Here is a 14,857-nt window from a genome sequence, read left to right on the forward strand (position 1 = left end):
ATTCTTAAAGTGGAGAAAAAAAGACGTGTATCGCTACCCGTCAACCCACGGTGCACTCTAATAGGAGCAAAAACCTCCCAGTCTGTTAATGTAAATCTTTTCAGTTTTGAAATTTAAATGATTTAAATAATTCAAGTTGCATCTTTAAATACATGATTTCAATATTGTCACTAAGAAAGTTCAAGGACTCCAATTCTTTGAAAAGGAAAAAAGCACCTTTAAATTACCTAAAACAATCACGGATGTAGGAGATACAACCTTTTGGTTCCATCACATATATACCGCTGCCCGGCGCACACAGAGACCCAAGCAGTCTGTGTCTGTGTTATCCCTGCTTAGCTGGACAACGGCACAATGAATCTCTTCCTTCCTAGTTACAGGTGTGATTCACCATCTACCCGTGAGTAAATAAAACATGGTAAATTACCTAATACAATCGTGAATGTAGGAGATACAACCTATTGGTTCCATCACATATATACCACTGCCCGGTTCACCCAGGGACCCAAGCAGACTGTGTCTGCATCATCCCCGCTTAGCTGGACAACGGCATAATTAATCTCTTCCTTCCTAGTTACAGGCGTGATTCACCATCTACCCGTGAGTAATTAAAACATGTTAAATTACCTCATGGTCAGTGCGTATAGCGTGATACTCAAGTTAACTCAGGCTATTAGCTTTAGCTGTCTCCCAATTACACACTGTGGATATATAGTACATGGTACAACTCGACCACCATCTTATCACTCTTAATCCTTTGGATCTTTGATGTTTAAGAGATTTATTATTGTTTGGTTCTACATACAAGGTAATAGCTTTGTGATCTCAGCATTACTGTCTTTCCAGCATTTATATATACAGTGGCTAAATAACCAGATGCTATGTCTTCTTTAAGATGAGGAATCCTACCCGAACCATGGTGAACTCTGGTACGCATGCGCGCGAGACAGACAATCATGTGGTCTGCTACACGCATGCGTAGCAGAATCCACTATTGGGCTGATTAGCATCGACACGCAGGCGCATGTTAATAGCGCCCGCGGCCTGAGTAATGCACATGCGCAGGCGGGTGGATTTCGGCACCTCACGTCCGCACTGCTCACCTTGGGAACTACATTGTTACATAAAGCGTCTTGTCTGGACGAGAGGTATACTCTCTCGCGCCGGGCACCAGGATTTGCACTTGTTGAATCAGATTTTGGACTAGAAGGTAAGGAAAGTTTCTTTATATGAGCTCTAGGATTTATGGAAATCACAGTTGGAAATCCGAGAACGGTGTAGATATATTTACCAACGAGCACTACAGTAGATCAGTGATTAGGCTCGACTTCTTTATTTTCGTTGTCTATTGATGAGTTACCTCTCCTTTTAAGATAAGGAAATTAGGTGAACTATTACACTTCTTCGACACAGATGTATCACTTGTTTACAGGATTAACAAAGGTGGCTAAGTTGTAGGATTGGTCTTACGTTTGAATGCAAACTTTTAGTTTATGAAACAAAATACAATGGCCCATATTAAGGTCCTTAGTTATATAGTTATATCCATTTCTACTTCTATTTTAGAATCTTCTGTCTTTGAATGGTCTGGCCTGGAAAGTGAATCTACGGCAAACTTAACCATACGGCTGTAGCGATATCCATGTAGCAGGATTAGATATAAAGTCTGGAATTTGAGATTCCCCACCAGCTAGGAATACGAGGTGGGTCATCCATAATTTGGCAGTTATAAAATTTAGTATTAGCTATAAAATACAACTCTAACAGTCGGTCTCTCTTCACATTCTACCCTAAGTTTTGAAAGTGTGCATGAACTTATGTTTTGGAAACCAATAGTATCACCTGCCCTGAAGATGGACTGATGGATAGTCCGAAACGCGTTGGCAATAAAGCAATAACACAAATTTGGTACTATTTGGGATTGATGAACCTCGACCAAAAGAACATTTTTCACATTTTTGTTTCATATACCGAATGGCTTGGAGGCAACAGTGCTTCAAACTAACAATCAGCCAAAGGAAAGCAGGCTACATTGTGATTTATGTTATGTTCTAAAGAAGAATTGTCCTCTGAGTTGTGACAGTGAACGGTTTCTTGTGACATAAACTCTGTAATTGTCTTGATATTGAAATTTTGAGTTTTTTATTATTTTGATATTTAAATTTTGAGGTTCCTGATGATTGACTCACCACATTAACAGGAATGATTGTTTCATGTTTCCTAAAACTTTATATATAAAAAAAAACAGTAAAAGGTGCTTTTTTCCTTTTCAAAGAATTGGAGTCCTTGAACTTTCTTAGTGACAATATTGAAATCATGTATTTAAAGATGCAACTTGAATTATTTAAATTTCAAAACTGAAAATATTCACGAGTTACATTAACAGACTGGGAGGTTTTTGCTCCTATTAGAGTGCACCGTGGGTTGACGGGTAGCGATACACGTCTTTTTTTCTCCAGTTCTCTTGTCAGTCCTGAGTGTTCCTGTGTCATTAGCCACAGTGCACCTGAAGATTTATTATAAATCAACACCTACTGTTTAAACCTTATTTTAAAATTATTGATCCTTCCACACAAAGCTTTTAGTGCCTCCCTATCCCTTACTACGTTTTTTAAATTCTTAAAGCCCTTTTTGAGTGGGCTTGTGGGGCTGTGGATGCAGCCTGCCATTATTAAAAGAATATCAGTGGTCAATAGCGCACTGATCAAGCTTCAAACCCATACACTCAATTCCTTTAGATGGTACAAATACATATGTTATTTGGGCAGATAGATTGATGGCATATTTCTAGTCTGGGTAAGCACAATTGCGACATTACACAACTTCCTTGAGTATCTAAATATTGAGATCATACGATACAATTTATGCATGAGATCGGTAATCCCAACATTCATTTTCTGTATGTGCAAATTGAACCAGATGCACCAAATTCTAAACCCAGAGTATATCATAAACCCACTGACTGAGAAATGTTCTGCACGGCACAGTTTTCATCCCTGATCACACTAAGGAGTTGGCCTAAAAGTCAATTACTACAAAGTAAACACATAGTGAACAGTGATGATGAATGCAAACATGAATTTGATAACATGACAAATATGTTCTTGGGATGAGGATATTCTAATGAAGAACTAACAGTAGCTATAAGTAAGCTGATTCAAGGGCACATGGTTCATTACTAGAGTATAATGTAGCTGAGACACAGGGTGAGGAATCACCAATAGTGTCCGTCAGTAAATACTGCACACAATGATCCAAAATCAAGAAAAACATGTTGAAATATTGGTCTACACTATCTTGTGATAGCAAGCTTAAGAATCTTTTTTGCACAAACCCTATTTTTAATACAAACATAGTAGTAATTTGAAGTATTTACTAGTGAACACTAGACCAGAAAGAAGAGTACTATCTTAATCCAATAAAACAGGAGTTTTTCCATGTCTTTCAAGCTGCAATTGCAACAATATTATCAAAGGGAATACAGTACTAGACCCAGAAACAGGATAACAAATCAATGTGCAAAATATTTCAAGTTGCAATATGTGCACTGTAAAATACATGATAAATTGCCCATGTGGGCTTTTGTATGTTGGACAGACTAGTTCCAAAGCTAAAATAAGGTGGAACAAGCACAGAACTAACATAAGGACACACAATCCAAAATCATCTGTTGCGAAGCCCTTTGACTCTAAGAGACATCAAATATCAAAGATTAGATTTAAAGTACTGGAATCCGTTGAAAGAAAACATATAAGGATGAATATTAGTAAAGGACCTGAGTAAAAAGAGGCTGCGTAGATAGACAGATTTGATACAGTTTACTCTTATGGAAGGAATGAGGAGTAATGTTTTTTAAACTGCTTCTTATACAACACATTGGGCCTCATTATGGATCCGGTGGTAACTGTGCCTGTGATACCAGCGGGTTGCAGCGGGACCCGTAAATATTTACGAGCACCTGACTTGCCGGTAACACCGGGGATTACAACCCCAGCGGACCAGAAAGTCAGACACAAATTGTAAGTCCCCATTCCCATAGAGTCCTACTGGACTCTATGGGAATGAGGACCACAGAAGCACTGACACTGTTGTTGCCGGTGCTTCTGTGAAAAGTCTGTGGGCGGGTGCCATCCTGCCCAGCAGGTCTGATCTGCCGTGCAGGAAGGCACCCGCCTGCAAAGTTGTAGTGTGCCAGTCCGGAAACAATGGTGCCGGTAAACTTAGTGGCACTGTTGTTTCCGGACCAGCACACTTAGACTGAGGCCCATTGTGTGTTAACACAACCATCAATTGAATTTTAGAAGTAGACATGTATGTTTGTTACAATGTTATGAATGCAGATGAGACTAACGTGGATATGCACAGATACATTTACATTTTGAATATTGTTATGTAGGAATTTGATTGAGGAACGTGTTTATATGTATGCAGATGAGAGTAATTGTGATAAACAATAATACATGTGCATTTTTAATATTGACAGTTTCCGGATCATGTAGGAATATGACAAATGTGTGGTTACAAATATAATATGTATTGATTTGAATCAATTCTGGTATATGTGTATTTGAAACATAGTTAAGTTGTGATCATGTAGGAATCACACCTATGGTCGTGTTTATCCTTAGAACTCTCCTTCATAAATTTGGATACGATGCATATTGTTTGATTTATGGAGAAAGTTATTTGGAAGAAAATGTATACGATAGGACAAGCTCATGATTAATTGATGGCACACAGAATGTACAAGTACACAATGGTTCTATGTGATTTCTAATTTGTGGAATTGTAAATATGTAAAGATTGTGTCACTTCGAAATGGGTAAATACAGCATGTAAACTACAGCAGGTTGAAATATTATAACAAATGATGTTAAATCTGCTCAGTTACTGCCATCTTCTGACACAGTTGTCATGATGAAAATACATGGTAAAATATAGCATGAAATGCTCATGAGAAATTCAAAGGCACGCAGTCACAATGTCTGCAATACTGTACATTTTATTTGGAAGAAAATAATGAATGGCACAAAGACATAACGGTTCTATATCATACTTTGTGGAATTGTAAATATGTATAGATTGGGATACTTTGACAGGGACACACAGAGCATGTAAATCACAGAAGGCTGCAATATTCGAACTTTTCACATTCAGGGGCTGATTCATGGAATTATTTGCGCTGAAAAACAGGGATTTGTGTGCCATTCTGCCAGCAAATTCCCATTTTTTAAACAGGGATTTTCCATGAATCAGCCCCTAATTCTCTTGATGCCTTGCAGATTTAAGACGCCCCATCATTGATCGCCATATGTAGAGATGTCATTCCTCAGACATCCTTCCATGCAGCCAGTCACACTTAGAAATACACCCATACTGTTTAAGACAAAGAGATAAATGACAGCTGGCTAGAAGTAATTTTTTAATCAACTGTTTACAAGCTGAAACAAGAAACTCTCAATCTTCTTCTGCATACATCATGGTTTTATAAAATGGCACGAATTACACAATCATTTTACGCTTATATTTTGATAAGCCAATTTTCTTAAAGGTAACATACATTGCTTCCTTTTCTTTGGACATAAACGCTTCCTGAAACACATGATTATTTTTTGCCACCATGACTCAACTTTAAGAACTGGTTTTAAAGCAGTTTTGGAATGATGCACAGCACCAGATAGCCGGCAGAGAACATAGATTAGCTGTCTGGTTTTCCATTGGCTAATTTCCCTACCTTATATTTTTCTGACTTTATGCCAGTTTCATTTGTAAGCAGCACCATTGGAAATAAAATATTCTACTATTTGATTTTGCTAAGTCACTGAACATTAGCTTGCTTAGGCTCCAGCCTTTTGTAAATAACCTTGGCTGTTATCTAGTGTCAGCTCTCTGCAGCTCTGTATTTTCTGTGATTTCAGCGCTTTGCTTTCAGGCCTTTTTTCTGTTTAATACATGCCATGGTATCCATTTTGGAAGAAAAAAAATCTGTCTTTTGCTATTGTTATGGGCCTTATTCTGATATGTTTTCCTAATGTCTATTGAGTGTGGGTAATATGTCTTATGTTAGGGAGTTATATTCTGTGCTTTGTATGTTTTGCGCAATGTAAGCATTTCTTTATGTTTCGGGTTTTCCTAAATAAATGTCTGCAGTGTCACCTATTCTTATCATCTTCAATTTGCTGTATACCTATTTCGTAATCTACCTGTTTGGGATGGACAATATTTCAAATGTTTACAATGTTTAGACAGGATGGCGGGTCATGGCCCCTAATTTCCATATTCACCTGTCTGTCGTCAGAGGGAGAGATAATATAGAGTTTGAAGAGTACTCTTCAGTTTTCCACTCTGCCTTGTTAATGCTTAAAATTGCATGCAGTGAACACAACAGCATGCACAAGATCAATATGTGGCCATTGTAACCATTAGGCACTCTTATTCATTGATCCTGAGTGATTTCAATGTCTATGTTGATGTTTTACATTCTTCTAGGAAAATTAACTTGTGATGTCAAAAGAAACGTTTGTGTTACTACAAGATACTAATATGTAGGGGGTACTCATACACCAGTTCTAATCTTTTCTGATAAAAAGATCCCCACAGAGTACAAAACTTAAGAGTAAAACAAGGCATAATCACATTGGGGGTCATTTTAAAGTGGTCTACTAGCAGAATAAGGCTTGAATGCAAGGCGTAATGTGTTGATGCCTTGCTTTACCACTCCAGCCCACTTTCATCCTCTGCCAAGGCGGGGAAGAAGCACAACGCGGAATGTGCATCTCTGTCATGCTTTGCTCCTATGTCTTGGGAGAACACAGATTTTATACCTGCTTGAGATTTTCCTGTAAGAATAAAAGTACCAGACTCCTATAGAATCCACCTTGCATTAGTACCTGCTAATGAGAAGTTGTATCCCATATGAATCAATTAGTAACGTCACCTGCAAAGTGCAATTGCAGATGACATTTACTTTTTTGCAAAATGAATCATAAAACAAACTTTAAGCAGCGATTTGACCTCGTTTATCTATTTACTTTTGCACTCCTCCATGCTAAAGTTAAAAATCACACGCAAGAGGCTGACAACATGAAAGTGCAAGCAATGGTGGGCCCCTACTAGTATATATTTTAAATTGATACCCTCCGACTTCTTTCTTTTATGTTTTGTTTTCAAAAGAAATGTACATGCAATATGCAGATTAGTTTAGTTTATTTTATTTATGTGTATAGCGCTCCAAGCCATAGGCGTCTGAGTGCATTTCTTACATAGAAAGGTTACAGATGGTACAGTGACAGGAATAAAATTACACATATTGCAAAGAGTACGTTTGCATGAGGAAAAGAGCAGAAATATACAGACTTTTCATAATTGCAAGGTGCAATTCTTGCACATTACAAAATAAACAATTGACTGAGATCAGAAATGTATGGAAGTTTCCAGGGATACCGGCCGTAAGGCAAAAGGGTATCTTGAGTAAGGAGTCACGTTTTTGTCTTTGGTCTTCCTTCTGAATGGGTAGTAGGAATGTTCAGTCCTTAGTGGTAAGGGTAGGGAGTTGCATAATTTGGCTGCAAGGACAGGGAAGCTACTCCCTCCTGCCTTTTGTAGCTTGAAACCGGGGACTTTAAGGCAATGTGCCTGCGCCGATCTCATAGGGCAGTCTGAAGTATTATGTGCAAAGTTCTTGGTCAGTTATCTGGGTGCTAGGTCAGCAAGACATTTGTTGGTAATGAATGGGTTTTGAAGGCGATCCTTTGCTTACCGAAAGCCAATTCATGCTGTGTCTTACCTGAGATATAGGATGAGATCTGGGTATATTCAGTGGTGCCCTAATGGCGTTATTTTGCAGAACTAGCATCTTTCTTAAATTCTATTGACTGGTTCCAAGGTAGAGTGTGTTACAGTAGTCTAGCTTGGAAAGTACTAGAGCTCTACCTATGGTGATGCAATTGGGTGTAGAGAGAAACGGTCTGCAGGCTGTAATTAATTTGCATGTGTACGCCGTAGAGGAGGCCGATGCATTAACCTGTCTTGATAAGTTTAGAGATGAGTCAATGTAGATGCCAAGAGTTTTTACATATTTGGAAACCTTGATGGGTTTACTATAAATGCTAAATGTGTCAAAATGTTTGCCTTGTTTGTTAAGTTTGAGCTTGCATCGGAGGAGCTCTGTCTTCTCGTCATTGAGGCAGAGTTCATGTTTAGCCATCCAGGCTTGAATGATACTGTAGATGTCCTTGAGTACCTTGGTGTTTGTGTCATAGTCTCCAGTGACAGGTATGAGTATATGGTTGTCATCTGTGTAATTAGTGTAGGTGACAGCCAGATGGTCGAGGTTATCGAACAGTGGCTTTGTAAATACATTGTATAAAGTGGGAGACATGCCCAAGCTTTGGGGCACACCGCACGCGCCTGGCGCGGGGTCATCTTAGGCTGATGGAGAAAAAACTCTCATTGATCTATTGTCTGAGAATGACTGGATGCATTTGGTGGATTTGTCCGAAAAGAGTGCTGCTGACGTTAGGTCCGAGCAGAGGACTTTGTGATCAACTAAGTCGAACGCTGCTGATAGATCTAGTAGTAGGAGGAGGGCAAGTTTGCCTTTGTCTTTTAACACCTCAATTTGAGTCTTTAAGTCAATTAGGGCTATTTCGGTACCGTGCCTCGGCCTGAAGCCATATTTCTTGAAGCCAAGGAGCTTGTTGATTTCTAAATGCTCTTGAATCTGCAAATACACTGCTCTATCAATAATATTCAGACGAAATGGGACCGTGGTGATGCTGGGTCTATGGTTTGTGGGAATAATTGGGTCTAGAGTAGGCTTCTTAAGTAGCGGGAGGACTCAGGCGTCTTTAAGGTTGTTGGGTACTATGCCTGTTTCGAATGACGTGTTGATTAGGGAGGTGATGAAGGGCGCCAGTTCTTTGGCAGCCTTCTTGATGATAGGCGCAGGGCAGATGTCTCCCTGGCATCTTGAGGGTTGTAACTTGGAGATTATGGGCCTCATTATGTGTCAGCCGGTCTGGAAACAAAGGTGGCGGTAAATCCGCCCCCACCGTTGTTTCCGGACCAGCTGATTCTGAGTACTGCAGGTGGGAGGTGTCACTCCCGCCAGGTCTGACCTGGCAGATGTAACACCACCACCCTGCAGGCGGACTTGGAAACACCAGCTCTGTCATAGATGGAACCGGTGTTTCCATGGTCCCCATCCCCATGGAGTCCTATGAGACTCCATGGGAATGATGATTTACATAATTACACTCCCGGAATTACTGGATCACCGGGGTTGTAATGGCCTGGTGATTCCAGCAATCACGGAGACGGAATGGTATTACGGGTCCGGCTTTAGCCTGCCAGTTTTTCCGGCACGGCTCCTGCCGGACTCGTAATGAGGCCCTATGTCCTCTACCTTTTTGTTGGTGAGAGGAGAGAAGTTGAAGAGTTTCAGAGTTTTTGTGGTGGGCGTAGAGGTCTTGGGTTTGGAGGCGGTGTCCAAAATTAGGCATTTTTTGGACTTAATTTTATTTTGTAGCAATGTTATTTTGTTTAGTAGTGCTGACTGTATGTTAGAGCACTATGCGGCGTGTTTAGTGCAAGTAACTGGTTGAGGTGCCAGGGATTCCAGATCTCTGAGTACATTAAAGAGTTATTTACTGTTTGATTTAGCTTGAATGATACAGGTATTGTAGGTTTCTTTTTTCGATTGAAGGATTGATTCTTTGTAATTAAGGGAGGCTATTATATTATGGGTAACATTTCAAAATCTCATACAGGGGACTGACAACATGCAAGTGCAAGCAATGGTGGGTGCCTGCTAGTAAATATTTTAAAATGATGACCTCCGACTTCTTGCTTTTATGTGGTGTTTTTAAAAAAATGCACATGCCATATGCAGGTTATGGTTTGCAGATTAATTCATTCATTTTTGTAACATTCTTAACACCAGAGGCCAGTCTCTAAGTGTGCGACCGGGATTTGAACCTGTGTTTTAAGACAAACATGTTGCCCCAAGCTACCCTCCTTGCCCAGATGACATTGACAATCGATTCCCTTGGAATCCACTTCTCATTAGCACCTGCTAAAACCAGACAGGAATCCCTTGTTCTAATGCCAGCATGAAACTAAATGCTAGTGATGAACCATGCTGTATTTAAAGGCACAGTGGGAATGCACGGAAGAATAGATATTTCTGCTTTGTCCCCCACTCCACCTTCAAATTAAAGAAAATCTCCGAGTGTAAAGTAAGGGTTACAACCACTTTACGCCTTGGTTTACGGCTGTAGGGCCTATAAAATGACTCCAATAGCTGATTTAATTAACAATGGAGGATTGCTGTTATTTGATTAACTACATTCTACATCTGCTAATTAAGGCAAAAATAAAGACGGCAATGTGTGCTAACATAAAACGATGCCAGTGATCGCATTAAAAACCTAACCAGTCAAAAGCAAAATGTTTCCATGGAAGCCAGGAACAGTTATCTCAAGATAAAGCTTCCATCTGTGGCTTTGGTTGCTTAATTAGGGCACTTAATCTCGTTGTTAGCTAATCGCATTGTGGCAGCATTGGGAAAAGCGCTTGCCATCGGATCAACACTACTGTGGACAAAAAAAAATGTAGAGATAAACGGCTGTGATAAAAAAAAATGTACCCCGCAACAAGCATTTCAAATAATGATTAATGCTGCTGTTATTTACTTATTTACGTTTTACTTCTTCGCCCCTGTGAAGTCTGATAACAGTGATGACCTTAGCTTTAGGACACCTTGTAAAGAACTGACGTCAGCAACATGTACTCTGGCTTTGTACATCAACACCGTGGGGACAATTCACAAAAGCTCAAATTTCACAAATGTTTTTTGATGCACGTGGAGGGGATGCGCTAGCAAATCTTCCATGCTTACATAAAAACAAAATGCACCTGGTTCACAAAATCCATCACATTGGGCCTCATTCCGAGTAGGGCGGTAAGGGATACCTGGCACCGGTACGGAGACCGGTGCCGGTAATCCCTTACCGCCCTACTACGAGGTCCCTTAGCGGGTCCCTTCCTTAACGCCGGGTCTGACCAGGCTTAAGGTCGGGACCCGTTAAAGGACTTCAGAGCTAATAACGGTACCGCAAATTGCGGTACCGTTATTAGCTACTTCCCCATTCCCATTGAGCCCCATGGGGGCTCAATGGGAATGGGGAATGTTTTTTTCATTGGGGACTTACCGGTTCCACAAAGGTCGGACTATACCGGTAAGTCCCCATTGAACGAGACCGGTGCCGGTACTGTTATTGGAGGCAGTCATGGCGCAAATAGGGCCATGTCTACCTCCAATCTCGGAATGAGGCCCATCTATTGTGTGCAAACTAGATAAGCTATGTTGAAGACCTTTGCGGCACGGGTGCATCACCAAAGTGATTGATTTTTGCAAGTCATATGAGGAAGCACTTCTATGCAAATATTAAGCAGTGAGACCGTCACATTCGAAAGATCTTGATATTGACTCACCTCTTTTTACCTGTTTCTTTTTGCCTTAAGAAAAGGATAGGGTTTGGTAATTTAGCTGGTCGAACTTGCACTGAATGGTTAGATCTATTTACATGTCAGGAAAAACCAATACCATTTAATAGCGCTTTGAATGTGTAATGGACCTGCAAGTGCTTTAAAATGTATTGACCATAAAATTGATGATGACAAATGGTGCATCATATTTTGTAACAGGAACAGGGGGAAGGACAATGCACTGAATTGTCACTTGCGACCCTTCTGAGCATTTGTCTACACTCGGGTCAAGCGATCCATCAACATCCACTGCTTGTGCCAAATCGATGTTACACTTGACATGTGTAATTGATAGCCGGGTGTCAATTCACCGAATTCATCATTTTAGATTGTTAAAGACTTTTTCTTTATGAGTGAATGAAATTATTTTTTTAGAAGCGTGTACCTCATAGTTGTACGTTACTGCTTTAATTTGGTTGTGTTCACACTCTTTGCAGACTGCACGTCGGTGTGAGAATACTCATTTACTTTGTATGGGGTACTGCGATCAAATGTAGGCCCATGCCACGACAGTGCAGTGGGCGCCCCCGCGGCATACAAAATGCAAGCCCGTCCGCACTGCATCGCAAGAAAAGCTCACCATTCCAGACTGTACTCACCTCAGGTAATCCTATGGTGACATCAAGAAGAACAATTGCATGCTACCATTGTGAGCACACAGTGATTGCATTACACCACCTTAATACATTAAAAACATTCAGCTGTCCTCAACTCTCTGCCTTCAGCAAGTTCTGCACCAAGAGCATCCCTGCCTTCCTCTACCCAGTGTCAGGCAAGTGCTGGTTTATCCCTGGGTCTGCTTGAACATTCAATTATTCAAGGACTATTGTTAAATGCCAGCTATACTACTAAAGATAAAATGGCATTTTTTATTGTGGTTTGATGCTTCTGCCGGAATCCTGGATGACAGATGAAGCCGCTTTTACACTCTATGATGTGGCATCAAAATCGTGCTATCCAATTGCCCATTAAGAAAAGAGGCAGTGTAGCCTTGATGTTTTAATTCAGCTTCGCTTGTTTTGCAATATTGTAGATACAATTGGAACCCATCACGTTGAGTCATTATTAATAAAATGTGTGGTTTCAACATCCTAGCCTTTGATTCTGCATACCTCTATCTCACTGCACTTTATAGATACATTCTCGGAAATATGGCCAGTTAACCTTTAAGCACTCTAATTTATTGATCCGTAGTGACTTCAATACCTATGTTGATGCCTTATATTCTTCCGACTAAAGGAATTTGTAACTTCAAAATAAAGGTTTGTGTTACTACTAATAACTAATGAAGGGGACTACTCATACTGTCGTAGATCTCATATTTTCTAATATTGACTGTGTTAAAGTTATGCTACGTGTTATCGACCATTGTCTGACCCAGCAGTTCCACCTTGGTCCTTGACAGTTCACGTTTTAATGACTAACCTTGTTCAACCTGTCATAAGAATTTGTAGAGCATAGAAGCTAGAAATTAGAGAGCTTGCAACTGTACCTCTGTGCCCGAGATCGCACATTCAACTGATGAGATTTCTAATAACATTCCAGTGAGGCAAGGTTTTCAGCCTTTCATGGAAACGTCCTTAACTGCAAAGGAGGACCCAGTTTATCCCATTAATAAAAAAAAACGTGCTCAATAATGGCATCGAACTTGGCCGGGACAGCATACAATCAGCTCCCAGGGTTACAAAAGATGTGAGCGTTTTTTAAACAAAAGACACATCTGTGTCAACATAATACAATCCTAATTACAAAACCTGTGAGTACATTTGATTGGTTAACGTTGTGAGCTACATATAGAGTATATAGTTGTATGATGGCTCCTGCTGGGCCCCACCTACTTGAGATAATACTTCCAATAACATTATCACATTAATAACTAATTGGTTGGTGCTGTTCATTATAGGCATTGTGATGCAAAGGGTTTTTATTGGTTAGCAATATCCTCACCAACCTTGGACATCCTGACATGCACCAATATATGAAAGAGAGGCTTGGGGTGGGGGAGAAAATTTGATATGCTGCTATAATTGCAATTAAAACAACTCCTTGTCATTCCCAGGTGATGAGTCCTTGTGCATTGTCTTGTGTCTGTATGGGTGCTAGGGAGTTCCGCAGGTGTCTTACCTGTGCTCGTCTCATAAAGAATAGCCAGTGTCCTCGATGCCTGGGACAAATGTTAGCAGACCATGTCAGAAAATTAATTTCTTCCTATTAATTGGCTAATTCTAACATGTATGTTGTACTCTTTTTGGCCAATTGGGATACCCTGTATCTATTCCCTAAATTGTCCTTTGGCATACTTTTCTCATGCTCCTGGACATCAATGACTGTCTGTGCTCCTATTAATTTAATTAACTTGGGAGGCTACTGCTTTGCGTTATGGGAACATTTATCTTCCCCCTAGGTTCTGCACACCCACTACTCCCTTCCTGGTGTTCCTACTTTGGTGTTCACTGCAAATTGCTATTTGTGTAGCTTCAGGAGCTTCTAAATTAGTGTGAATTCAGCATCTTTTAGTTTCTAATACTTTTCTAATTCTTAGGACTGCTGTGGTCTCCATGTAAAGATATATGGCTATGCTTCTGCACTTTCGCCACCATGGTGGCGACTTCTATATTGGTGTTGGTTAGGTGGTTAGTTTCACATTCATCTTGTACATCTTTCATACGCTGGTTTCTCTGCTGTGGTGTGCTGTGCCCTTATCTACTTATAGTTTCAACGGCCCTTTCAATGTAGTGAGTCCCTCTCTTGGTACACAGGAACCTATGTTACTTATAGAACACTACTTGTACATTTGTGGCCTATATTAAGTCCCTACTAGTCATTTATTTATATGTATATGGCGAATAAGGCAAGGCTATGGGCATGGTAGCACTAAACAAATCTAACAAAGACATAAAAACACAACATGAACAAAATATCAATCAGTCCATGATCATTGCAATATATTAATTCAACATACATACTTTTAGCCCTTATTTAAATTTGATCAGATACTGACATAATCTCAGGTCCAGGGGCAAAGAATTCCAACTTGACGGAGCAGTATTAGTTAAGGGGCCCTGAGCCGCAATCTCCAACTTAGCTCGAGGGGTACGTAGTAAAGCTAGGCATTTCAATCTCAGGGCCCTTTCTATCAGCAGCCAAGCAAGCCTATGCTGGACTAGCTCCATACAGGCTTTGTGCCTGATACACTGAGTGCAAAAAACACATTCTACTGGCAATTGGAAGCCAGTGCAATGCTCTTCTGGCTAGTGAGATATGATCCCTCCTGGGCTGCCCCTCTACAACCCTAACAGCATTATTC

The sequence above is a fragment of the Ambystoma mexicanum genome, chromosome 7p, assembly GCF_040938575.1.
Source record: "Ambystoma mexicanum isolate Mex_15411 chromosome 7p, UKY_AmexF1_1, whole genome shotgun sequence".
NCBI classification, from domain to species: Eukaryota; Metazoa; Chordata; class Amphibia; order Caudata; family Ambystomatidae; genus Ambystoma; species Ambystoma mexicanum.